We start from the raw sequence: 26246 nt of genomic DNA, 5'->3' as shown, positions 1-26246 counted from the left end.
TGTATTTTATGTTTTTTATGAAGATAATATCCATGAATATGGTATAGTATAGTTTTATGGGTTTTTAAGCTTTACATAAATAGCTTCATGATATAAATATCCAGTACATGGTCAAAATCTGTACATTTTCTGTATCTGCTTAGAAAGAATGTATATTCTCTAACTTTTTTCGGTGCGGGGCGGGGTTGTTGTTGTTTGAGACGAAGTCTCGCTCTGTTGCCCAGGCTGGAGGACGGTGACATGATCTCGGCTCACTACAACCTCCACCTCCCGGGTTCAAGCGATTCTCATGCCTCAGCCTCCTGAGTAGCTGAGATTACAGGTGCCCGCCACCATGCCCAGCTAATTTTTGTATTTTTAGTAGACCCGGAGTTTTGCCATGTTGGCCAGGCTGGTCTGGAACTCCTGACCTCAAATGATCCACCCACCTCAGCCTCCCAAAGTGCTGGGATTACAAGCATGAGCCACTGCACCCGGCCTATTCTCTGATTGTTGAGTGTAAAATTACACATATAATTATTGTTCAAGCTTCTTATATTGTTTATATGTTCCATAATCATACTAATTCTCTGTCTTCTTGGTTTATCAATTACTATGAGAGGTATGTTAAAATCTCTCACTACAAGTATGGATTTGTCTATTTTTCCTCCTAATTTTGTAAAATTTTGCTACATATGTTTTAAGGTGATCTTGCTAGGTCAATGGAGGTGAATGTATCTTAATGAACTGTTCCTTTTATCATATGTAGTGACTATTTTTCTCTTTAAAGTGTTTTTATACATGTATTAAAAAGTCCATTTTGTCTGTTATTACTATAGCCGAACTAGTTTTCTTTTGATTAGTATTCCCCTGGTGTGTATTTTCTACCTTTCTGCGTCACTCTCTAAACAAGAGGCATACTAGAATACTAGACTGCATGTGCGTGTGTGTGTGTGTGTGTGTGTGTGTGTGTGTGTGTGTTTAACCTATTCTAACAATCTCTGTCTTTTTTTTTTTTTTTTTAGACAGGGTCTAACTGTGGTGCCCAGGCTGGTCTCAAACTCGTAGACTCAAGCAGTCCTCCCACACCATCCTCCCAAGTAGCTGAGACTTCAAGCCATGAGCCACCACACCTAGCTTCTCTCTTTTAACTGAATAATTTATTCTATTTATATGCATTATGATTACTCATATATTTAGTTTTATTACCATTGCTTTATTTTATACTTCCTACTTACTCTGTCTTTTCTTTGTTTCTTTTCTCTTTCTCTTGGATTGTTTGAGTTTTACTGATTCCTCCTTTATCCTCTAAACTATACATATATATTTTTTTAATTCTGCTCAAGAGTAATCAGACTGATTGATTTTTAGGATTTAAGTCTTAAACCAATTCTAAAAAATTTTTAGCCAGTTTCACTTTGACTGCTGCCTCTTCCCCATTACCTTTTTTTTTTTTTTTTTTTTGAGACAGAGTCTCGTCTGTCACCCAGGCTGAAGTGCAATGGCACAATCTTAACTCACTGCAACCTCCATCTCCTGGGTTCAAGTGATTCTCCTGCCTCAGCCTCCTGAGTAGCTGGGATTATAGGCTCCCACCACCACAACTGGCTAATTTTGTATATTTTTTAAGTAGAGATGGGGTTTCACCATGTTGCCCACACTGGTCTTGAACACTTGACCTCAAGTGATCCACCCACCTCGGCCTCCCAAAGTGCTGGGATTACAGGCATGAGCCACCATGCCCGGCCCCATTATCTATCTTCTTACCTTCTGGAAACCCCATTACATGTATATTAGAATTTCTCATTCTGTCCTACTTGTCTCTTAATCTCTCTTTCATATTTTCCATCTCTTAATCTCTCTAAACTGCTTTCTATGAAATTTCCTGTACCTTCCAAGTCCCTAATTCCCCTTCAGCTGTCTCTAATCTGTCCATTGAGTTTTTAATTTTAATGACTATATACTTTTCATTTTTATTAATATTATTCTTTTTCAAATCTGCCTCCTCCTTTTAATAGTCTTATTCTCTTTATCAATTTTCAATTCCTTTTTAAGTCTTTAATAATTTTAAATATATTTATTTTATAGTATATTTGATAGTTCTATTATCTTAAGTTCTTGAAACATAATCCATCAGTTGCTTGGTCGGCTGACTCTTGCTCATGGTAAATTGATTCCTCGTATGTTTTGTAACTGGATTGTGAACTTATATTTAGTAGGACTCTGTTTGTAGCAATCTTCAACTGCCTGAATTGAGGGAATGTTCCTCCAGAGAAGATTTTTTATTGCTTCTGACAGACATTGCAGGGATACCATCACTGCTTGATACCACTTCTATATTAATCTTTTATCTTAAGAATTCCCAGACCAAATCGGTAATATACATTTGAACCTTGAACCTACATGAAGAATTTACAGTATGTTACGTACTGAATGTTTATGTCCCTCCAAAATTCACATGTTGAAGCCCTAACCCCAATATATTGTATTTGAAAATGGGGCTTTGGGGAAGTAATTAAGGTTACATGAGGCCATGAAGGTGGGCCTTTCATGATGGAATTAGTGCCCTTATAAGAAGAGACACCAGGGAGCTTGCTCACTTGCTATCTCTTGCGACACACCCACAAAGAAGAGATCATGTGAACACATAGCAAGATGGTGCCCACCTAGAAGAATAACCATCTCCTACACCAGGAAAAATGCTCACTAGGAACCAAATTGGCTGGTACCTTCATTTTGAACTTCCCAACCACCAGAATTGTGAGAAATCAATTTCTGTTATTTAAGCTACCCAGTCTATGTTATTTTGTTATGGCAGCCTGAACAGACTAATATATAGTAGCATCCAAAAAATCACAAACCTAGGTATTAACATAATGGAAGTTGTGTAAGAGCTCTACCATTCAATATTGGAAGATTCAATATTATAAAGATATAAACTCTCTACAATCTGGCATATCTAGAGTTTCTGTGTAATTCTAATAAAAATCCCAGCGGGTTTATTGTGAGCGTGCATGGAAATTGACAAGCTCATTCTAAATTTTATATGAAAATGTTAAGGGGCAAAAAGAACCAAGACAATCTTGAAGAAAAACAAAGTTGGAAGACTTTCCCTATTTGATATCAAGACTCATTATAGAATGAAGTAATGGTATACAGTAAGATAATGTCACAAGGATAAACAAATAGACCATTGGAACAGAATCCAGGATCCAGAAACTGACCTATAGATATACGGTCTCTTGATTTACAGCAATGGTGACAATGTAACACAAGAGAAATAATATTATTTTCAATAAATAGTGTTGGGTCAGTTGGCTATCTAGATGTAAAAAAATTAATACCAACCTCTATATATTTTTTTAAAACTATATATACAGAAAAAGAATTCAAGATGGATTGGATTGTAGCTCTAAATTTGAAAAATATAAAAATAAAGCTTCTAAAAGAAATCACAGGAAAATATATGATTTTGGACTAAGCAATATTTCTTAAGTAGGTCTCACAAAGTAATAACTATAAGGAAAAAATAAGAGACTTGAACTTTAATAAAATCAAGGACATCTGCTTATCAAAAACACCACTAAGAGAATGAGGCCGGGCGTGGTGGCTCATGCCTGTAATCCCAGAACTTTGGGAGGCCGAGGTGAGTGGATCATCTGAGGTCAGGAGTTTGAGACCAGTCTGGCCAACATGGTGAAACCCCGTCTCTACTAAAAATACAAAAAATTAGCCAGGCATGGTGGCGGGCGCCTGTAATCCCAGCTACTTAGGAGGCTGAAGTAGGAGAATCGCTTGAACCCAAGAGGCAGAGGTTGCAGTGAGCCGAGATCTCGCCATTGCACTCCAGCCTGGGCAACAGAGTGAGACTCCGTCTCAATAAAGGAAGAAAAAAAAAAAGAGTGAAAAGGCAAGCTAAAGAATGGGAGAAGATATTTGCAATATATTTATGGTCCCAGGATTTATATTTCAAACAAATCTATAAATCAAGTATAAACTGTAAATCACTAAGAAAAATACAGATGACCCAATAGAAAAAAATGAGCAAAATACTTGAACAGACACTTCATAAAAGCAGGTATCAAATTGCCACAGTACATACGAGAAAGTACACTCTCATTCATCATCCTAGAAATGCAAATCCAAGGTCAGGCACAGTGGCTCACACCTGTAATCCCAGCACTTTGGGAGGCCGAGGTGGGCAGATCACAATCTCGATCAAGAGATCGAGACCATCCTGGCCAACATGGTGAAACCCCATCTCTACTAAAAATACAAAAATTAGCTGGGCATGGTAGCACACACCTGTAGTCCCAGCTACTCAGCAGGCTGAGGCAAGAGAACTGCTTGAACCCGGGAGGCGGAGGTTGCAGTGAGCTGAGATCATGCCACTGCACTCCAACCTGGTGACAGAGTGAGACTCCATCTCAAGAAAAAAAAAAAAGAAAGAAAGAAATGCAAATCCAACCAGAGTGATTAAAATAAGCCCGAGGAAAAGACAATACAAATTGAGGATGTGGAGCAATTAGAATGCTCCTACAGTGTTGTCATTGCTGTTGGACTTTTTTTTTTTTTTTTTTTTTTTGATACGCGGTCTCGCTTTGTTGCCTAGGCTGGAGTGCATTGGCGCGATCAAAGCTCACTGCAGCCTCCATTTCCTGGACTCAAGTGATCCTCCTATCACAGCTTCCTGAGTAGCTGGAACTACAGGTGCACGCCACAATGCCCAGCTAATATTTTAATTTTTTGTAGCGATGGGGTCTCACTATATTGCCCAGGCTGGTCTCAAACTTCTGGCCTCAAGCAATCCTCCTGCCTTGGCTTCCCAAAGTGTTGGGATTACAGGCATGAGCAACAGTGCCTGGCCCATATGCTGTTATTTAAAATGAACAACTTTGAAAAACTATTTAGCAGTATTCTCCAAATCTGAGTTTATACATACCTAAATTCAATAATTTTTCTCTTAAATATTTGTCCAACATAAATACCTTAGGTGCAATGAAAACTCACATACCAGAATGTTCTAAGCAGCACTATCCACCAATATTCAAAAACTGAGAGTCACACAAATGTCCTGGACAAACTTTCAAACCCAAGTGCCCTGCTTCCCAAAACCAGCGTGTACACCCCCATCCCCAAGGGATACACCACATCAGTCATGTACTTGAAGCTCTGACTTCCAGTTCCCTCTTCATTTGGCCCCTACAGATTTGCTTTACTTTCTTATGAGCTCAGTTTTGCACTGAAGAGGCTGCATGTGACTGTTCATTCAGAACGTCAGGAGGTTTTGCAGCAGAAGTATTACGAGGTTACATAGTTCCTGATATGCCTCATCATCTTTCCATGGCCCTGTCTAGCTGTGAAGATTCTTCCTGGCCCTGGTTTTGCAGACTAAAGATAATATTTTGTTGTAAAGCAGAGAGAGCAGAGAGAAAAAAGGAAGATACTTTCACTTAACACCCAAGGGTCGGGGGAGCATGGTTGGGGTAGTGTCTCTCCCCTAGTTCATCTGCTCAGAGGCTGCAGTGAACCTTGTCCACATCCCACTGGAGCACCAATGCCCTGCCTGGCTGGAAATCAACACCCTGGCTGTCCTAAGGGCTCATCTCTGGTTTGATGAGGTTGACAACTATTTCTAGAGGCTCCCATCACCCAGCTGAGCAGCTGTCCACCTCCCTCAGGTCTCTGGGTGGCACTGGGCAGGGCTGGAATCTAGGCTGCCAGGCACCCCTGACTGAGATGTGCTGAGAGGGTCAAGCCTGGAGAATCCCTCCCACCTTCTGCTTTGCCCCTGGCTCCTGTATGGATGCCCTTCAAGGTCACGCCTCTCTCTGATAGAGGACTCAGTTTAATTACCAGGTGTTGCTTGGACTTCTCGTGTCCTAATTTTCAAATAGCCCACAAGGCCCCAGGCCGCATGTAAACAGGCAGGGAAAATAGTAGCTCCTCCTGAGTGCTGTGCATGGCCCCAGAGGCCGGGATGACCAGTTTTCTGCTGACCACTTCTTTGTGGTTGAGTAAAAAGGCCTTCACATTTTGGGATAGAACTGAGGTTCCTTAGGATCTACTGTCATCTTCAACCTGTGGCTAAAGAACAAGGGCTGGTGAACAGGGAGATGCTCAGGTCATAACAACAAAAACAGGTGACAGTGATGAAGTATCCTATATGCCAGGCACGGTACACAGGGCTTTACATGGGTTAGGTCATTTAATTCTCAAAACAACCCGAAAGATGGAGATATAGACATACATACATATGTATATATGCATATATATACACATATATTATAAATAAATATATATTATAAATTAATGTATAATTATATATTATATATAATCCCATTTGTGATTATTATAATCATATAATTATATATACACATATTATAAATAAATATATAATTATATATTTTTTATATATATATAAAATTCCCATTTTTCTGATGAGCAACTGAGACTGCCAGAGGTATGTGACTTGCTCCAAGTGACACAGTTAAGTGACAAACCCAGGACTGAGCCCCAGAAAATCTGGCTCACATCCTTGACCACGGTTCTAGGTGTGATCTTTTGTCACTGATCCCAGATTCTACGTCATCTCTAGCGCATGTCAGGCACTGCCCCTGGCGGACCCTTTCCATCCTTCCTGCTTTGCTGTCTCAGTGGACCCTTCAGTAGGTGTGTCAGCGGGAGGGGTTCACAGAACGCCTCTTTGGCGGGATCTCCAAAAGCCCCTCCTCATTTCCCTCTTCTTGGCCACCAACGTGTCCCTCTCCCTGCCCTTTTAGCTGGGGTCTCCTGCATGCCTGGGCCTTTCTGTCTCCTTCCTATTTACTTTGCCCAGCAACTACTATAACTATTCTCACCTGGCTCTGACCCACACAAACCTAGACCAATCCCCCTGTTTCCCTCTCCGCCTCCTGAAGAGTGGGGTGCCCAGCTGGACCATAATGACACAGCTGCCTCGGGCTGGGGTTGAGGGGCATCCACTTGGTTCTTCCTTCACTGGGAATGCCAGACCAGGAATGGCCCCAGCTTTCCTTAAGGAGGAATGGTTTCTCTGAGTGGAAATGGTACGCATTCCGCAGGCACTAACCATCTTCAGTGGCTGTGGTTTAAAACTCAGAATGAGAAAGCCACCTTCAAAGAAGCCATGCCACACATTTCCTGTTTAGGAGCTCACCCTAGACTAGATGAGTGGCTCACGCCTATAGTCCCAACACTGGGAGGCTGAGGCGAGTGGATGGTCTTCAGCCCAGGAGTTTGAGACCAGCCTGGGTAACACAGTGAAACCCCATCTCTACCAAAAAAAAAAAAAATTAGCCGGGTGTGGTGGGACTCACCTGACTCACCTGTACTCCCAGCTACTCAGAAGGCTGAGGTGGGAGGATCACTTGAGTCCAGGAGACTGAGGCTGCAGTGAGCCATGATCACACTACTGCACTACAGCCTGGGCAAGAGAGTGAGACAGTGTCTCAAAAAAAAAAAGAGCTCAGCCTTGATTGGGCATCAGATTTAGTTCTTGCTTAATGGCCCAGAGCAGCATAAAGCATGAAGCATGACAGAGATGTCAAAAGCAGGCCTGGCAGAGTCATCCTCCTGGGCTCCTATGGCATATCCTTCACGCTGGCCAGGCCTCAAATCCAATTCCAGGTCTTGACCACCACCAAAGCCCTGCGGTCAGCCAAAGGTTCCTGCCAGCCAGCTTTGTTCAGTTATCTACTTATTTTTACCCCTAAACCACCCCAAAAAAATAAGCAGACTGACTGTTCAGTTAAGGAGGGACATCAGTCCACTACAAGGCCCTGAAGTCAAGAGCTAATTTTAAGAAAGGAGGGAAACACATATCACAATGTGCCCCAGACCAAACACCACTGGGACAGGAGTGTGAACAGCGCTTAGAACCCAACCCTGGAGGCTCACCTCTGTGCAGCCTTTGGCCATCCATCCGGAGCCTGCCCTGATTCTCCACAGGGAGAGTGGGGAATTACAGTTCCCATCCCTGTTGGGTGGAACCAGATGACATCCTAAAGGCCCTTCCTACTGGGACTCGCTCCATCCTGGTAATACCTGCCATCGAATAAACACCATGGCCAGCCATAGAGACGCATGATCACACTCGGTCATCCCAACAACCCAGCCAGACTGTTCTTGTGAACGCCCTTTCCAGAAATGGGGACAGTCTCGTGCCAAGATGCCAAAACGGGTTGGGGGAAGATAAAGGGTTTGGGTCCAGGTCTGTCTAATTCGAAGGCTGCTTCTGGCACTTCCCCAGCTCACGAAGCCTGCTGCCTCTTGACAGGAAGTAAAAGGCACAGACAGATGGTGCTCTGGTGGAGCCCTGCCCAGAAAATGGCCACTTCCGGAGCAAAACTGCCACAGCAACAGGCCTTGTCAACAGCAGCCTCCAACCGTTAACCACAGGGCCATCTCACCTCTAGAAATCAGCTCCCTTTTATCCACGCATCCCTACACACAAACAATAACTCCATCACCCAGGAGACCACAGAACAAAGGCAACAAGAGAGGGACAGAATGGGGCATAAATAAGATGCTGGATGGGCAGACAGGAAAAAAACACTTCAAGGCAGAGCACACCAGGATGTATTAGAAAGGAATATTTGACACGCAGGCTTTCAGATGAAGCCTACCCTCCTTACGTGGGGAGTATACACAAATGAGTCTGTATTTTCAACTACGTCACATGCACCGCCTTGCAACCCAAAACAATATTTGTGCTTCAGGGGCTGCACTACGCTGTTTTATACACAGAATCACCTGGCACAGCTCCTGTCCCTGAGATGCAAATGAATGTTCTCGTAGTGGGGGGAAGGGGCCCAGAGGAGGCGAGGGGGAGGGGAGCAAGTGTGCTCTGCAGGCCACACTCAGGCATTGACATCGCTGGGCATGATAGGCGCCGCCAGTGCTGTTGCTTAGCAACTCAATACCCTTCGAGAAAATCCAGCAGCCTCGCTGGCTTGCAGAAGCAGGCAGGGCTGGTTCAGCATGGCATTGGGCTTGGAAAGATAATAACAGGTTTTTTTTTTCCAGTTATTAATAATCATTCTTCCTGATTTCCCATACAGATCGACATACCTGAGGGGACCCAGAGTCATCCACTACACTGGGGCTGGAAAAAGCCCAGGGTTTTTAAATTGCCTCCCAATCGGCTTCGGAGAGTAGTGGAATTTTACTGGCTGGTCCCATGACACTCCTTCCAGCCCCGGCCCTCACCACAACACAAAGGCAGAGCTCCACAGTGTGACTCACCAGCATACCTTCAGATCGTTGTTTGTCAGCCCATGTCATGAGTCATGGTTTCTTCAGCTTTCTTTTTTCTCAAAACTGAAACACTTGACATTTTAGAATAGGGTTGGGGGGAGGCTTTTCATTTTTTTTTTTTAAGCCACTCTGTGGCTTTGTGTGCAAGTGTGGGGGCACGTGGGCAGAGGTGAGTAATGGATGCAAGAACAGGTAAACATGAGCAAGGTTCTCCACGCCATCAGCCACCTGGCAAGCCATCAGAGCTCAAGGAAGTTGTCATTTGTGTCGTGGAGGAATGGGAATACCCCTGGGCTATGTATCTTGGAAGAGACAAGGTGCTGGACAGCTTTCCACCCTCCATCTGTTGCATCCCAGCAGTGTAATGCTCCCTCTATTCCCACACACAAAGAGGTCGGCTTCATTTTGTGCCACGTGATAACAGCACCATGTAAGGCTTTAAGAAAAATCCTGCAGGAGTTACAAGAAACAAAGTACGCTGCGATGTAAGATAAGAAACAAAGAAGTGGAATTGCCACAGGGAAACTGTGCTGGGCCGAACAGTTGGTTGGTGGGTCCCTGGCTTTGGGTTCTGATTCTGACATAAATCGGGTGGGTGATGAGCTTCTGCTTATTTGCATGGCTCATGCAAATATGCCATGATGTTATAAAGCACAACTTTCCTCCTCTCCATGAAGCCCTCAACCTCCAAATTTATTCACTTAGACAGCACAGTCTTTCCCCCAGAGTGTGAACCCCTCAAAGTCGGCACCATTTTATAAATCTCTTTATGGTATCAAACCAGCACATATCCAATACATACTAGATGCTCACTCATGCTGCCTGTGTGTATGGAGACATGGAGAAACAAAAATTAACTAAATCCAATTCACGTTTTGGAATCCTTATTTATTCCCATGCATTACAGGATAGATTCAATATGCCCTGTCAAGTCCCAGGAAAGTAATGAAGACCTAGGAAAGGATACAACAGAAAACGTTCTGAATGTTACACAATTTGAAATGCCATGATGTCATAAAGCATTCTAAGAAAAGGTAATAGTTGGCCGGACGTGGTGGCTCACTCCTACAATCCCAGCACTTTGGGAGGCCGAGGTGGGCAAATCACCTGAGGTCAGGAATTCGAGACCAGCCTGACCAACAGGGTGAAACTCCGTCTCTACTACAAATACAAAAATTCGCCAGGCATCACCTGTAATCCCAGCTACTCGGGAAGCTGAGGCAGGAGAATTGTTTGAACCCGGTAGGGGGAGGTTGCAGTGAGCTGAGATGGCGCCACCGCACTCCAGCCTGGGTGACAGAGTGAAACTCTGTCTCAAAAAAGAAGGAAGAAAGAAAGAAAGAAAGAGAGAGAGAGAGAGAGAGGAAGGAAGGAAGGAAGGAAGGAAGGAAGGAAGGAAAGAAAGAGAAAGAAAGAAAGAAAGAAAGAAAGAAAAGGTAATAACTATCAAAAGTCTCCCCACAGTCAGGGATGAGGACCAATTCTATACATAAGTAAATTAGGGAAGGGGAAAGTTAGAACTAATAAAAATACTTGCCCTGTCAGATTGGGGTAATGTCTGAAATTTCCACAATATTTGCTTATTTAGATTAAGATAATGAAGACCTGTGTCAAAATGTAAATGTTCTGTAGCCACAGCAATGTATAAATCCATTATTAACCTCAGGTGCATTTGCTAAATTTATTAAATCCATTCCCAGAGTGTAAGAGACCTAGGGATTGAGACCTGAAGCACGTAATTGTGTTTTTACATTATGGAAATGTCCAAACATGTACAAACTTGAAGTAATAGTGTAATCAAGCTCTATGTGCTCATCAGCTAGCTTCAACAATTATCATCCTATCACCAGCCCTGTTTTATCTACTTCCTCCCAACACACACACATTGGAGTGTTTTGAAACAAATCCAAAACCTCATAGCATTTCATTCATACATATTACAGTATATAACTCTAAAATATAAAGACTTTTTTTTTTTTTTTTTTTTTTTTTTAGAGACAGGTACTCACTATGTTGTTCAGGCTGGTCTCAAACTCCTGGCCTCAAGCAATCCTCTCATGTAGCTGGAATTACAGTCCTGAGCCACCGCACCCAGCTAAAAACATAAAGACTTTTTAAAAACATAACCACAATACTAGTATCACACCTGAAAAAAAAAAACCAACAATTTCTTTTTTTTTTTTTTTTTTCTATTTTTTTGACATGGAGTCTCACTCTGTTGCCCAGGCTGGAGTGCAATGGCATGATCTTGGCTCACTGCAACCTCCACCTCCTGGGTTCGAGCAGTTCTCCTGCCTCAGCCTCCCAAATAGCTGGGACTACAGGCATGCACCAAAATGCCCAGCTAATTTTTGTTATTTTTAGTTGAGACAGGGTTTCACCCTGTTGGCCAGGCTGGTCTCAAACTCCTGACCTCATGTGATCCACCTGCCTTGGCCTCCCAAAGTGCTGGGATTACAGGTGTGAGCCACCACACCCGGCCAACAATTTAATATCAGTAAATATCTGGTCAGTACTCAATATTCAAATATCCCTGTTAAAACAATTCAGGGGTTCTTTTTGAATTAATGAACTTGAATTATTAGAGCAGTTTTAGGTTCACAGCAAAATTGAGCAGAAAGTACACTTCCCATATGCCCACTGCACCCAGACATGCACCACCTCCCCCACTATGGATGTCCCCCACCAGAGGATGATCTTTGTCACAATCAGTGAACCTTCGCTGATACATCATTATCACCCAATGTCTGTAGTTTACATTGGAGTTCATTCTCGGTGTTGTATACTCTATGGTTTGGACAAATGTATCATGATATGGATCCACCATTACAGAACCATAAAGAACAGTTTGATGTCCCTACAAATCCTCCGTGCTCTGCCTGTTGATCCTGCCCTCCCTCCAACCCCTGTCAACCACTATCTCCACCGTTTTGCCTTTTTCAAAATATCATATAGTTGGAATCATATGTAGCCTTTTCAGATTGGTTTCTTTCACTTCATAATCTGCATTTAAATTTCCTCCTTGTCTTTTCATGGCTTGACAGCTCATTTCCTTTTAGTACTGAATAATATTCCACTATCTGGATGTACCACAGTGTGTTTTTCCATTCGCCTACTGGAGGACATCTTGGTTGCTTCCAAGTTTTGACAACTATGAATAAAGCAGTTATAAAATCCTGTGTAGGTTTCTGTGTGGATATGTTTTCAGCTCATTTGGGTAAATACCAAGGAGTATAATTGCTGGATCATGTGGTAAGAGTATGTTAGTTTTGTAAGAAACTGCCAAAGTGTCTTCCAAAGTGTCTGTATCATTTTGCATTCTCAGCAGCAAAGAATGAGAGTTCTTGTTGTTCCACTTCCTCGCCAGCATTTGGTGCTGTCAGTGTTTGGATTTTGGCCCTTGTAATAGGTATGTAGTTGTATCTTTTGTCATTTTTATTTGCAATTCCCTAACAATAAATGATGTTGAACATCTTTTCATATGCTTATTTGGTATCCATATATCTTCTTTGGTGAGGTGTCTGTTCAGGTCTTTTGCCCATTTTTTAATTGAACTGCTCCTTTTCATTTTTTCTTTTTTTTTTTTTTTTTTTGAGACAGGGTCTTGCTCTATTGCCCAGGCTGGAGTGCAGTGGTGTGATGTCAGCTCATTGCAAACTCCACCTCCTGGGCCCAAGCAATTCTCCCACCTCAGCCTCCTGAGTAGCTGGGACTACAGGTGCACACCACCACGATTTGGAGTTTAGTTGTTTTTTTATTATTTTTTTTTTTTATTTTTGGTAAAGGCGGGGTTTTGCCACGTTGCCTAGGCTGGTCTCAAATGCCTGGGCTCAAGTGATCCACCAGCCTTGGCCTCCCAAAGTGATGGGATTACAGGTGTAAGCCACCACACCTGGCCTGGACTGTTCCTTTTCTTATTGTTGAGTTTTAACAGTACAGTTTTGAGGTTAAAGTGGTCATATTCAGAACATGGCCAGGGCTGGTCCTAAGAGTATGCACAGGGAAAGACAAGATGTGAATTTCACCTGTTTCACTGTTTTGTGTTCCGTTTCACGGTTGTTGAGAGCAATCCATGCATGAAGTAGGACATAGATGTGGAATTCAATTTCTCTTCCTATCAGCCAATGATGCACACCAGCTTCCTCCAGTTGTTATAAAATAACAAAGAGCTGGGTTTTCTTAACCTGGCAGTAGCAGGACTTGATTATTTAATCCCATTGTCAGCTCTACCTAATCATGGATAAGCTAGATATCCTTGTCTGAGCCTCAGTTTCCTTGTAAGATAGAGGTAATAATAGGACCTACCTCATACAATTCTTAAGAGAATTAAAGAGGATAATGAATGTAAAGCACTTAGGAAAGCTCTTGGCATGGTACACTCATAATGAAGATGAACTATTGTATTGTTACTTCCCAGTCTCCCTGGAAACCAAAGCTGTGGGCAAGCTGATGCTTGATGAAGCTCCTAATGGCCAATCATGGCCTCTCCTCTGCTTTACTAAACACTGAATCTGAAATGTTTCAAGCTAGTGTTCTCGATAGGTTTCAGACCACCTGCATTCAAATCATAGCAAGCAATTATTTAAAATGTGGATCACTGGCCAGGGGTGGTGGCTCATGCCTGTAATCCCAGCACTTTGGGAGGCCAAAGCAGGTGAATCATTTGAGGTCAGGAGTTCAAGACCAGCTTGGCCAACATGGTGAGACCCTGTCTTTACCAAAAATGCAAAAATTAGCCAGGTGTGGTGGTGCACACCTGTAATCCCAGCTACTCCAGAGGCTAAGGCAGGAGAATTGCTTGAATCCGGGAGACAGAGGTTACAGTGAGCCGAGATCATGTCACTGCACTCCAGCTTAGGCGACTCCATCTAAAAAAAAAATGGGATTAGTAAGGCCTGGGCAATTCTTAAGAACACTGACATTTGAAAATTTCGGCCTTAAGCTTGCCTTACTGGTCGTGGAATGACTTACCGAACCAGAGAGAAACCGTGGTGCCCAAAAGTGAAGATTAGCAGAGGGGACCCGGGACCTGCGATCATGAGGCTAACAGTGGACCCTGGCCACTTGTGGAATGGAATTAACAAGAACTCCCTCATGGGGCCACAGCTACATATATTCCATTAATTGATTAATGTACAATGTCACTTGTGTTATTATTTCAATTCCAAGAACCTAAATATAGAATTCCTACTTGGTGCTTCCAAAAGAAGACCATGTGGCCTAGTGATTTCCATAACAAAGGACATCACTCATGAGAGTCTCACCCATTCATTCATTACCAAATATTTATTGAGTGTCTATTCTTTGCCAGGCACCATGCTGGCAACAAAACAGGGAACAAAGTAGCCACATCCCCTACCCTCTTGAGTAGAGGGCTCTGAAATATTCACAAAGAAGGGATGGGAGAAATGTAAAACAAAGCTTACAAAATCCAAAAACTAGAAAAGGACCTTCATGGGTACAAGCTCCAATTCCTTCAATAGAACTAGTGAGGAGACACAGAGAAGGAGATGAAGCAACTCCACGCCCAACTCAAGTGGGCAGCTAGGAAGGCACCTTGCCCCTTAGTTCTCAGAACTCTTCTTACCCTGTTTGTTTTGCAAAGAAGCAAAACAAATAGGGAGTTGCTCTTTCTCTGTGTCATTGGAATGCTCTCTCGAGTTGACAGCAGCAAAATTGTTCCCACTTAATGCAGTCCTATTAAATTTTAATTTTTATCTTAATTTAAAAGCATGATATAAAACAGTATACAGAGTGGAATCTCATTTTTGTAAAGAATATATATGTGGTGTTTGTGTGTGCATAGAAAAATGGCTGTAAAAATGAAAGATTATCAATAGACAGCCCCTAGGGGCTAGGATTATGGGAGCTTTCAATTTTCTTCTTTATTTTCTTGGAACTTTCTCTGAATTTTCTAAATCTCCAAGAACACAAATTACAGTACTTCTGTAAGAAATTAAAAGGTTGTTTCAAAAATAATGTTTGCTTTTTTCTTTTGAAGTCAGTGTGTTTTGCTTTTTTGACAGTAAATCCAATCTCATAGGAGGTTTCGAGAATCTTCTTGTCCAGATTACACCCAAAAGTTAAACTCATGAGAGACGCAGCATAAAACAGTGACCTGTTGCCAGAACTCCTCTAAGATTTTTTCTTTTTTCTTTTCTTTTTTTTTTTTTTTTTGAGATGGAGTCTCACTCTGTCACCAGGCTGGAGTGCTGTGGCATGATCTCGACTCACTGCAACCTCCAACTCCCTGGTTCAAGCCATTCTCCTGCCTCAGCCACCCAAGTAGCTGGGACTACATGCACATGCCACCACGCCCAGCTAATTTTTTTTTTTTTTTTTTTTTTTTTTTTGTATTTTTAGTAGAGACAGGGTTTCGCCATGTTGGCCAGGATGGTCTCGATCTCCTGACCTCATGATCCGCCCACCTCGGCCTCCCAAAGTGCTGGGATTACAGGCATGAGCCACCGCAACCGGCCTCCTCCAAGATATTCTTAGGTGTACCAGGTGAAGACTAGCTGTGGTTGTGAAGGAAATCAACTAATCTACAAATATTTCCAGACCCCTAACAAGTACAAGGAATTGCACTGTGCCCTGTGTCAGGAGGTCAAAGGCATGATCCTGGTCTCCGAGAAACTTGCAATCTGGCTGAGCCACAAAGACGTAAACATATGCAAAGTGGATTAACAACATGTGCCCAGAAGCGTGATACTGGGACACACGCCGTGTGCTAGAGAGGCAAAGGGAGTTTGTTTAGGAAGCCATGAGAGCCAAGAAGTGGACAGAAGGTGAAGGAGGCTCCCGGGGTCTGGGCCTGAAGGCAGTGGGGAGCCACTGTGGGTTTTTTCAGCAGGGCAGTGACGTGATGAGATCAGTATTTCGGGAAGATTAGGTCAGTGGAATGTACAATCCTACTGGAGCAGGAAGAGACTAAAGAGAGAGGAAAACAATTGCAATAAAGGCCCAGTGGAAAGAACACTGGGTGTCAGGTATGGCTCAGACACCAGGCAGGCCACTCCGAACATGCCACTTCTTCTGCCTGGCACCAGCTGCCTCCCCTGACAAGCGAGAGAGTTAGGCTACAATCTTTAAGGTCCTTGTCAGCTGCTAACATTCTTTAGTTCCACGATCCAGGTAGGAGTGCTAAAGGCCCGAACCAGTGTGCTGACAATGATGAGGGCAGAAAGGATTTTATTCTAGCAAATGCCTCACGGCAGAAGCTACTAAATCATCTTCAACACAGGCACCCACACAATGAAGTCATGTTTTTTTCTCTTACTCTTATTTTAACCCCACGGGAGGCTTTGCAGCATTTTCTTTTTACCTTTTTTTTTTTTAATTGAGATGTAGTTTACACACTATAAAATTTCTCTCTGAAAGTATACAATTTAGTGTTTTTAGTATAGTCACAAAGTTGTGCAACCATCACCATTAATTCCAGAATATTCATCACCCCAAAAAGAAATCAACTAACTAAAGCTAATGCCTTACCCATTAGCAGTCACTTCCCTTTTCCCTCCCCCAGACCCTGGCAACCACTCATCTGCTTTCTGTCTCTATGGGTTTATTTGCTGACATGTCATATAAATGGAATCATACAAGTAGACTTTTGTGTCATCTGGCTTCTCTCACTCAGCATCATCTTTTCTTTTCTTTTTGAGCCATAGTTTTGCTCGTCACCCAGGCTGGAGTGCCATGTCACGATCTCGGCTCACTGCAACCTCCGCCTCCTGGGTTCAAGTGATTCTCCTGCCTCAGCCTCCTGAAGTAGCTGGGATCACAGGCGCCTGCCACCATGGTCAGCTAATTTTTTTTTTTTTTTTGTATCTTTAGTAGAGACAGGGTTTCACCATGTTGGCCAGGCTGGTCTTGAACTCCTGATCTCAGGTGATCCACCCACCTTGGCCTCCCAAAGTGCCAGGCTTACAGGCGTGAGCCACTGCGCCCGGCCAGCATCATCTTTTCAGGGTGGTAGCATGTGTCAGTACTTCATTCCTTTTTATGGCTGAATAATATTCCATTGTATGGATATGCTAGATATTGTTTACTCATGCATCCATTGATAAATATGTGAGTGGTTTCCACTTTTTTTCCAGTGCAGTGAATCTTATTCTCTGGTTTACCAGCAGAAAGCTGTCACATGAGCTTCCATTATTTGAATTGTTTAAAAAGTGGAACTTGGGGGTGAAGGGGAGTGTGATCACTTCTGGACAGAACAATCGTGTCTTCATCTGCATCAATATTCATTCTGGTAAGTCTTACCAGAGATACTACTGGGGTAACTGAAACATTTGTACCTCCAAAAGAGTGTGTGACTTTAAGTGAAAATTGCTGAGCACCAAAGCCCATTCCATGGATTTTAAAATGCCACGGGATTAGGGGTAATCTTTAGCTTTTATGTTCTGCCAGTGAGAGGGCATTGAGTTTGTAGATTCCCAGGCATGACTGAAGCCAAGTCTCAGCTTATGTGGGACTCGCTTTTCATTCTGTAAACAACATACTCAGGCCTGTGCGTATCAGAGTTTCAGCTTTACTTCTTTTCCCACAGTCCAAGCTGTTGATTTCCTCACTGTATTTTTATGAGTTAGAAAAACATGAAATATCACAGAACTGTGATTACAACATGACTCTAGATGTCCTTGTCTTTTCCTAAATCAAACTAAGTTAAGAATAAGGCCAATAAAACAATTATCCAGTTGACATGAGACCTCTGAGTTCAGACTTTTCTAAATGGGAGAGGAGGGGGAAAAATCCAACTCAGCTGTATGTCATCTTCTTCTAGATGTTTAACACAATTTTTTTTTTTTTTGAGATGGAGTCTCGCTCTGTCACCCAGGCCAGAGTGCAGTGGTGTGATCTCAGCTCATTGCAAACTCTTCCCCATGGGTTAAAGTGATTCTCCTGCCTCAGCCTCCCGAGTAGATGGGATTATAGGTGCAAGCCACCACGCCTGGCTGATTTTTGTACTTTTAGTAGAGACGGGGTTTCACCATGTTGGCCAGGCTGGTCTCGAACTCCTGACCTCAGGTGATCAACCCACCTTGGCCTCCCAAAGTGCTGGGATTACAGGCATGAGCCACCGCACCTGGCCTATAATTTTAAAATTATCACATATGCCAGCAAAAAGAGTAGAAAGTCTTAATTGAAAGCTTTATCACACACACAAAAAAATTTACTAAGTACCTACTATGTGCCAGAAAGAGTAATGAGTTCCATGGTGTCTTGTGATGTAATTGAAAAGATTTAACCATTAAAACAGTCAGAATTTGCCAGGGGCTGTGGGGAAGAAGGAATGGAAAGTGGCCGCTAATGGGTATGAAGCTTCTTTGGGGGTGAAGAAAATGTTCTAGAACCAGATAGTGGTGATGGTTGCACAACCTTGTGAATATACTGAAAACCACTGAAATGTACGCGTTAAAAGAGTACAGAAATTTTACGGTATGTAGCATACCATAAAACTGAAAATAATTTTGAATAATTTGAAAAGTAAAATAATAATGACACATCATAGTATCATTAAAAGGAAAACTTCAGCCAAATTAAATTTAAAGGAGTTTAGTTGAGCAATGAGCAATGCACGAATCGGGCAGCCCCCAGGATCACGGCAGATTCAGAGAGACTCCAGGGATGATCGCTTCTCGGCCTTTTGGCTAAGATCAAGTGTGAGACTCCAGGGATGACTCGGGTCTGAACAAATTTATAAACAAACAAAAAAAAAGGAAGTGACGTACAGAAATCGGAGGTGAGATTCTGAAACAGCTGGATCGGTTACAGCTCGGCGTTTGCCTTATTTGAACAGAGTGTGAACACTCAGCAGTGTATGAGTGGTTGAAGTAAGGCTGCTGGGATTGGCCAAGACTCAGCAATTGTTACAGCTGCATACTCCTCAATTAGGATTTCAATCTTGTCATAATCCTAAATTAGGGTTTCAATCTGTTTCAAAGTTAGGTTGCAGTTCGTCCACAAGGACTCAAATACAGAAGTAGGAAGTCCGGGGCCGGGCACGGTGGCTCATGCCTGTAATCCCAGCACTTTGGGAGGCCGAGGCGGGCAGTTCACTTGAAGTCAGGAGTTTGTGACCAGCCTGGCCAACATGGTGAAACCCTGTTTCTACTAAAAATATAAAAATTCGAAAAATTAGCTTAGCGTGGTAGTGGGCGCCTGTAATCCCAGCTACTCAGGAGGCTGAGGCAGGAGAATCTCTTGAACCCAGGAGGCGAAGGCTGCAGTGAGCCGAGATCGTGCCACTGCACTCCAGCCTGGGCTACAAAGCAAGACTTCATCTCAAAAAAAAAAAAAAAAAAAGAAGTAGGGAGTCCTTTTCAGGCCATATCCATATATAGTTTGCTTTAACAGTATTTTTTAAAGACTTAAAAAACATGCCTGGGGGTGAGGTAGAGGAGAGATTCTCTTTCAAAACAGTTTTGCTACTGAGCAAAAACTAGAGTCAATTTCCCTGTCCTGTTGCCACTATCCAGATTGGCTGCAGTCCTCCCCTAGCTGTTCCCACTACAGGCCTCTGGCATCCCAAAACCCCCAGCTTTGTCTGGTTCAGTGAACACCCCAGTCCACACACTGCAGTGGAACCTCTCTTAACTGCTTTGCCCCCAAGGATGTATGTTTCAAGAGAACGCTGCCTGGCTTACAACGTGATTTGGAAATACGCTGCTGGCTGTGTTTTATGCGTTTTATCAAGTGTTTTTACCTTTGTGCTAGCTGGGACCATGAAGGGCACAGTTTTAGAAGGTTGAAGTTAAATAATGATTTCACACCAGAAAATGTTCAGCAGGGGCCCCCAAGCAGCAAGCTGCCAGGCAATGGTCAATATTCTTGAACCCTGGAGGCAGCCACACAGCCAGAATTTGCACAGTGGCCACTGGTAGAGTTGGGGGTTGGATAATATAGCAGTTAAGCCCAGGGTCTTTGGAGGCAAGCTAACTGATTGGCCATGTAGTCTTGGGCAAGATCATTCACCTCTCTAAACCTCAGTTTCCTCATCTGTAAAATGGGGATGATTTTACCTATAGGCATCCTATAGGTTTGGGGAGGATTACATGAGTAAATGAACATGAAGTGCTTAGACAGTGCTAATTAGATGCTGCTGTTAGAATTATTATGACTTCCTGAGCTGTTGTTTTCTTACCACCCTTAAAGAAGGAAGGAAGGTGTTTGCCACATCTAACAACCTTCAAGGATGCTGGCAACTTCCCAGCTGGGTCTATTTTGATTGTCATCCCACTTAGACATGTCACATTCTAAACTAAGACATTTCAGCTCAGGGTCATGGGTCCAGGGACATTCTGGGGGAACTCAGTTGAGATTCCAGGGTGAAACCAACAAACCAGGTCTTCACATTCTGCCACTTTTCATTGTCTTTAGGCTTTGAGCAATTTAAGCCCCATTTACAGGTTCTCAGAGACCCGTGCCAGATAGCTCAGAATCACATGAGGAGCTGGTTTAAAATAGGAAATTCCTGGCCCCACCCAGGACTACTTCACAGAGCCTCTTGGGAGAGAATCTGCATTTCGACAGGCTCCTCGTTGCCTCTTCTGTGAGCTGGAGAGTAAGAACTGCAGCACTTGGGCCAAACACAGTGGCTCACGCCTGTAATCCCAGCACTTTGGGAAGTCGAGGTGGGAGAACTGCTTAAGCCCAGGAGTTCAAGACCAGCCTGGACAACATGGCAAGATCCCATCTCTACCAGAAATAAAAAAATTAACTGGATGTGGTGGTGCACACCTATGGTCCCAGATACTCGGGAGGTTGAGGTGGGAGGATCACTTGAGTCCGGGAGGTTGAGGCTGCAGTGAGCTGTGATCGCACCACCGTACTCCAGCCTGGGTGACAGAGCAGACCCTGCCTGGCTCAAAAAAAAAAGGCAAAAAGAACTGTAGCAGTTGAACTTGAGAAACTGACCTCTACAGCCCAAGGGCATAAAACCAAGTGCCAGGCTCACAAAAGCACTGAAGACCCTTTTTTTTCTTTATGAATACAAAAAAAAGACTAAATAAAATTGAAAAATAAACTTTCAAAGGCTAACCAAAAATCATGAATGAGTAAATGAAGCAGCCACACGTATCTCGTTTCTTCTTTGCTGCTCCTCACCATGTTGTCCCTGAAGGGGAAAGCATTAATATTTATTGAGGGGATTCTTCCTCAGTACAAAAGTAACGTGAGATTAATGCTTAAAACTCCAAAACCACAGAGAAACACTAAAGAAAAGACAAACAGGCTGGGTGTGGTGGCTCATGCCTGTAATCCCAGCACTTTGGAGGCCGAGGCAGGGGGATCACTTAAGGTCAGGAGTTTGAAACCAACCTGACCAACATGGTGAAATCCCATCTTTACTAAAAATACAAAAATTAGCTGGGTGTGGCAGCAGGCACCTGTAATCCCAGCTACTTGGGAGGCTGAGGCGGGAGAATCCCTTGAACCAGGAGGTGGAGGTTGCAGTGAGCCGAGATCGTGCCACTGTACTCTAGCCTGGGCAACACAGCGAGACTCCTCTCAAAAGAAAAGAAAGAAAAGAAAAGAAATATGTGAAATAAGGGGGATCATATATAATTGTTAGCTCCAGGGATACTTTAGAATAATGTGTTTAAAACTGTTTTGTCTGGAGACTTAATGTATAGCATGGTGACTATAGTTAATAACAACGTATAGTACACTTGAAATTTGCTAACAGAGAAGAACTTAAGTATTCTCACCATACACACACATCCAAAAGTAACTGTGGGAGGTTATGAATACGTTCATTAACTTGATTGCGGTAAGCATCTTGCAATGTTTATGTATATCAAGTCATTACATTCTGTACCTTAAATATATTCAATTTTACTTGTCAATTATGTCTCAATAAAGCAGGGGGCAATACAATTTTTTTAAATTTAGCATGCAAAAATTTTTTTAAAACATCAAAGCTGAGTCCACAGTGTTGATTTTACTTGTATAAAATATTTCTGCAAAATTTATCCTATCAAGATATTTGGTTCACTCCAGTCCCGCCCTAGAAACCTGTCACACTTTCAGTTCAGGACCCACAGACCCATTGCAACCGGCCAGCTGTCTCTGCTCCCATGAGGGGAGGTCCTAAGTCATCAAAGGGGACACTGTCCCTAAGGTCAGCTGTAACCTTCCATTTGGAGTGTCTTCTTTTTATTATGAAACATAACTAAGGCTGGGCATGGTGGCTCACACCTGTAATCCCAGAACTTTGGGAGGCCAATGCGAATGGATCACCTGAGGCCAAGAGTTCGAGACCAGCCTGGCCAACATGGTGAAACCCCCGTCTCTACTAAAAATACAAAAATTAGCTGGGCATGGTGACCATGCCCGTAATCCCAGCTACTCAGGAGGCTGAGGCACCAGAATTGGATGAATCCAGGAGTTGGAGGTTGCAGTGAACCAAGATCGTGTCACTACACTCCAGCCTGGGCAACAGAGTGAGACTCTGTCTTAAAAAAAAAAAAAGACAAACAGAAATCATTGCTCAGAAGCCACCACTGTCAACAGTTTTTGAGGTTCTTTCTGGCCTTTTATATAATGTGTATAAATACACAATTATTTAACAAAAACCTCATTTATACACAGGCTACTCTTTCTTGAATTTGAGCCTGCTCTTTTTTAAAAAAAAAACTTAGCAAGGCATTATGAATATTGTCTCAGGTCAACAAATTCTTTTTCACCATAGTTTTAAACAGCAGCATAGCGTTCCACCATAGATATGCTGGGATATTTAATCCCTGTTCAATCACTGAATATTCAAGCTCAACAATTAATTAAAAATAAAATAAGGCCAGGGGCGGTGGCTCAAGCCTGTAATCCCAGCATTTTGGGAGGCTGAGGTGGGTGGATCACCTGAGGTCAGGAATTAGAGACCAGCCTGGCCAACGTGGTGAAATCCTGTCTCTACTAAAAATACAAAAATTAGCTGGGTGCGGTGGTGCATGCCTGTAATCCTGGCTACTCAGGAAGCTGAGGCAGGAGAATCGCTTGAACCTGGGAGGCGGAGGTTGCAGTGAGTTGAGATCGTGCCACTGCACCCCAGCTTGGGTGACAGAGTGAGACTCCGTCTCGAAAAAATAAAATAAAATAAAATAAAATAAGGCAGATTCTAATTCATAGGCCTTTGGTGGACGTCTGTCATTTTTTAAGCTCTACAGTTGACTTCAATCAGTAGCCAGGATTGATGGCTACCATGAAAGACTACTTCTAGAATATTCTCAGGAAACCTTTAGAATTGGAACACAAATAAGGAAAATTTCCAGGCCCTGAGGACATCAGCAAATCTGGATTATATAAACCCCATTAATTCCAGGGTGAGCAGTGCTGTCACACCTCACAAAAGGAAATACTACTCCTTTTGTCCTTGTCACAAATGGACTGACTTGATCCAATGTCCCTAAGATGGTGCCAACTTCATTTCTGATGAACAGCCACTTTGAGAACTGTACTGTGAGGCTCTGCCAACTGGAATGACTTGTTTTTATCATTTTTTTTCTCTCTCTTTCATTGCTTCATTTAATTGCCAAGCTATGACTGGAGTTTGCTGTGTCTTTGGGGCTCAGGTGTACAAGGAATTCCCACAAATTAAAAAATATATTCAAGAAAGCTCAGTTTATGAAATTATATGCAACTTAGCTTGATGTTAGTCTAATGCCCATCTCAGTGTCGTCTTGAATGTATAACAAAGAAAAGGTGATTTTTAAAAGTTAAAATTGGTTCAGGCCAAGCATGATGGCTTACATTTATAATCCCAGCACTTTGGGAGGCTGAGGCAGGTAAATCGCTTGAGCTCACGAGTTCAAGACCAGCCTTGCCAATATGATGAAACCTCATCTCTACAAAAAATACAAAAAGTAGCCGAGTGTGGTGATGTGCGCCTGTGGTCCCAGCTACTTGGGAGGCTGAGGTGGGAGGATGGCTTGAGCCCAGGTGGCAGAGGTTGCAGTGAGCCGAGATTGCATCACTGCACTCCATCCTGGGTGAAAGCCTTGTCCCAAAAAAAGAAAAAAGTTAAAATTGATTCAAAGGGAGTTGGTGACAGCTCCTTATAGGGTCAGTCTTGGTTGCTTCTCTATTCCCTACAATTTCTATCATGATCTCAAATAGGCCACTCATATTTGTTTAAAGAGTTCATGCCTGCATGAATGAATGAATAAAGATGGCTTTCTATCCCATTTCAAGCCATACAATATAGATGATCTGAATTACTCTGCTGTCCTGCAGATTTGGCCTTGGTTTCCAAAGACCACCCCACTAATAGCCCCGATTGCTTAAAAACTCCAAATAGCCAGTGCTTTTATCCAGCCCTACAATTCTATCCACAGAACCATAAGCCCATAGAAATATGCTACCAGCCCAGCCTCCCCCAAGGAGGTGTCCCGCAAAATGAAAAGTATGGCATTCTTTACCACTTTCGGGTCAAGGGGCCATCTCCAAGGTCACACTAATTCATTTGCTACAGACACTGTGGCTGCCTTTAAACCTTGGGCTAGAAAAAGCCTCCTTTATTCTCCAGTCACCTCATCTACGCTTTTCCCAGCCTCTCCGTGGGGTCAGCAGTGACCACTTCCTTGTACCAAACTGCACTGCCCCAACAGAACGCCAGCCTGATTTACCACGATCCTCAAAGCAAGTGTTCCTTTCTGTGTGTTCTTTATGGATAAAAAGAAACAAAATGATTCCTCTGTCACCAAGCTTTGCCAATGGTTTTTGGGGTGGTGCATCCCATTGTGGGTTCCAGGAAGATCATATTCTCTCTGGAGCATTTCAAAATCGGACTCCGCCACTCGCTGTCCCACGTTCTGGGAGCACTTCCCCACATCTGAATGTGTTTCCTTGCCCCAACTTTTACTTTCACTTTTGCTCCAGCTAAATAATTATATAAAGAAAAAAATGTATAATTTATCTTTCTTTCTTTTTTTTTTTCTTACCATGTAATTTCCTTTTTCGTGGTGAACTCCTACAAAGCCTCGGCCGTTCTCACATTTTTGTTTGAACCAAACATAAACGCTCTTTTTTATAAAATAAATCGTGCTCTGTGCTTGCTTGCCAATGTGCCCTGATTGCTGATTGTTCTAAAATCACTAGTCTGTCTTCCGTTGTAAACCCCCTGATGAAGACACGCAGTTGTGACTCACCTAGCTGTGGTCCCCTGCAGCCAGGTGCCTCCAAAATGGGGCTGGCGTTGACAATAACCATTTCCCAGCTTTTAGAAAGAGGTGACGGAGCTCTGTTGTAGTGTCTGAGCCACAACTCAAGAAGGTAATGAGAATAAGGAGCCAAGATGGCCGAATAGGAACAGCTCCGGTCTACAGCTCCCAGCGTGAGCGACGCAGAAGACGGTGATTTCTGCATTTCCATCTGAGGTACCGGGTTCATCTCTCTAGGGAGTGCCAGACAGTGGGCGCAGGTCAGTGGGTGCGCGCACCGTGCGTGAGCCGAAGCAGGGCGAGGCATTGCCTCACTCCGGAAGCGCAAGGGGTCAGGGAGTTCCCTTTCCGAGTCAAAGAAAGGGGTGACGGACGCACCTGGAAAGTCAGGTCACTCCCACCCGAATACTGCGCTTTTCCGACGGGCTTAAAAAAACGGCGCACCACGAGATTATATCCCACACCTGGCTCGGAGGGTCCTACGCCCACGGAGTCTCGCTGATTGCTAGCACAGCAGTCTCAGATCAAACTGCAAGGCGGCAGCGAGGCTGGGGGAGGGGCGCCCGCCATTGCCGAGGCTTGATTAGGTAAACAAAGCAGCGGGAAGCTCGAACTGGGCGGAGCCCACCACAGCTCAAGGAGGCCTGCCTGCCTCTGTAGGCTCCACCTCTGGGGGCAGGGCACAGACAAACAAAAAGACAGCAGTAACCTCCGCAGACTTAAATGTCCCTGTCTGACAGCTTTGAAGAGAGCAGTGGTTCTCCCAGCACGCAGCTGGAGATCTGAGAACGGGCAGACTGCCTCCTCAAGTGGGTCCCTGACCCCTGACCCCCGAGC

The 26246-nt window shown here is 43.4% G+C and overlaps 1 long non-coding RNA gene across 4 annotated transcripts in view; it reads right to left on the bottom strand.

Annotated features, from left to right (window-relative positions):
- Positions 1–26246, bottom strand: part of LOC134809259 (uncharacterized) — a 42343-nt gene extending 16097 nt beyond the window's left edge. For 2 of the 4 annotated variants that reach the window (XR_010154546.1, XR_010154548.1), the window contains exons 1-2: positions 25398–26238; positions 11265–11350 (exon numbers count right to left, since the gene is read on the bottom strand). This is a non-coding gene — a long non-coding RNA (uncharacterized LOC134809259). Of the gene's footprint in view, positions 1–11264; positions 11351–25397 lie in introns of all 4 variants that reach the window. The other 2 variants (XR_010154549.1, XR_010154547.1) reach the window with 2 other exon arrangements.

This window comes from Pan troglodytes, chromosome 22, assembly GCF_028858775.2.
Source record: "Pan troglodytes isolate AG18354 chromosome 22, NHGRI_mPanTro3-v2.0_pri, whole genome shotgun sequence".
In the NCBI taxonomy this organism is placed as follows: domain Eukaryota; kingdom Metazoa; phylum Chordata; class Mammalia; order Primates; family Hominidae; genus Pan; species Pan troglodytes.
The sequence above is the reverse complement of the archived record's forward strand: the minus strand, read 5'-3'. Positions and strand labels throughout refer to the sequence as shown.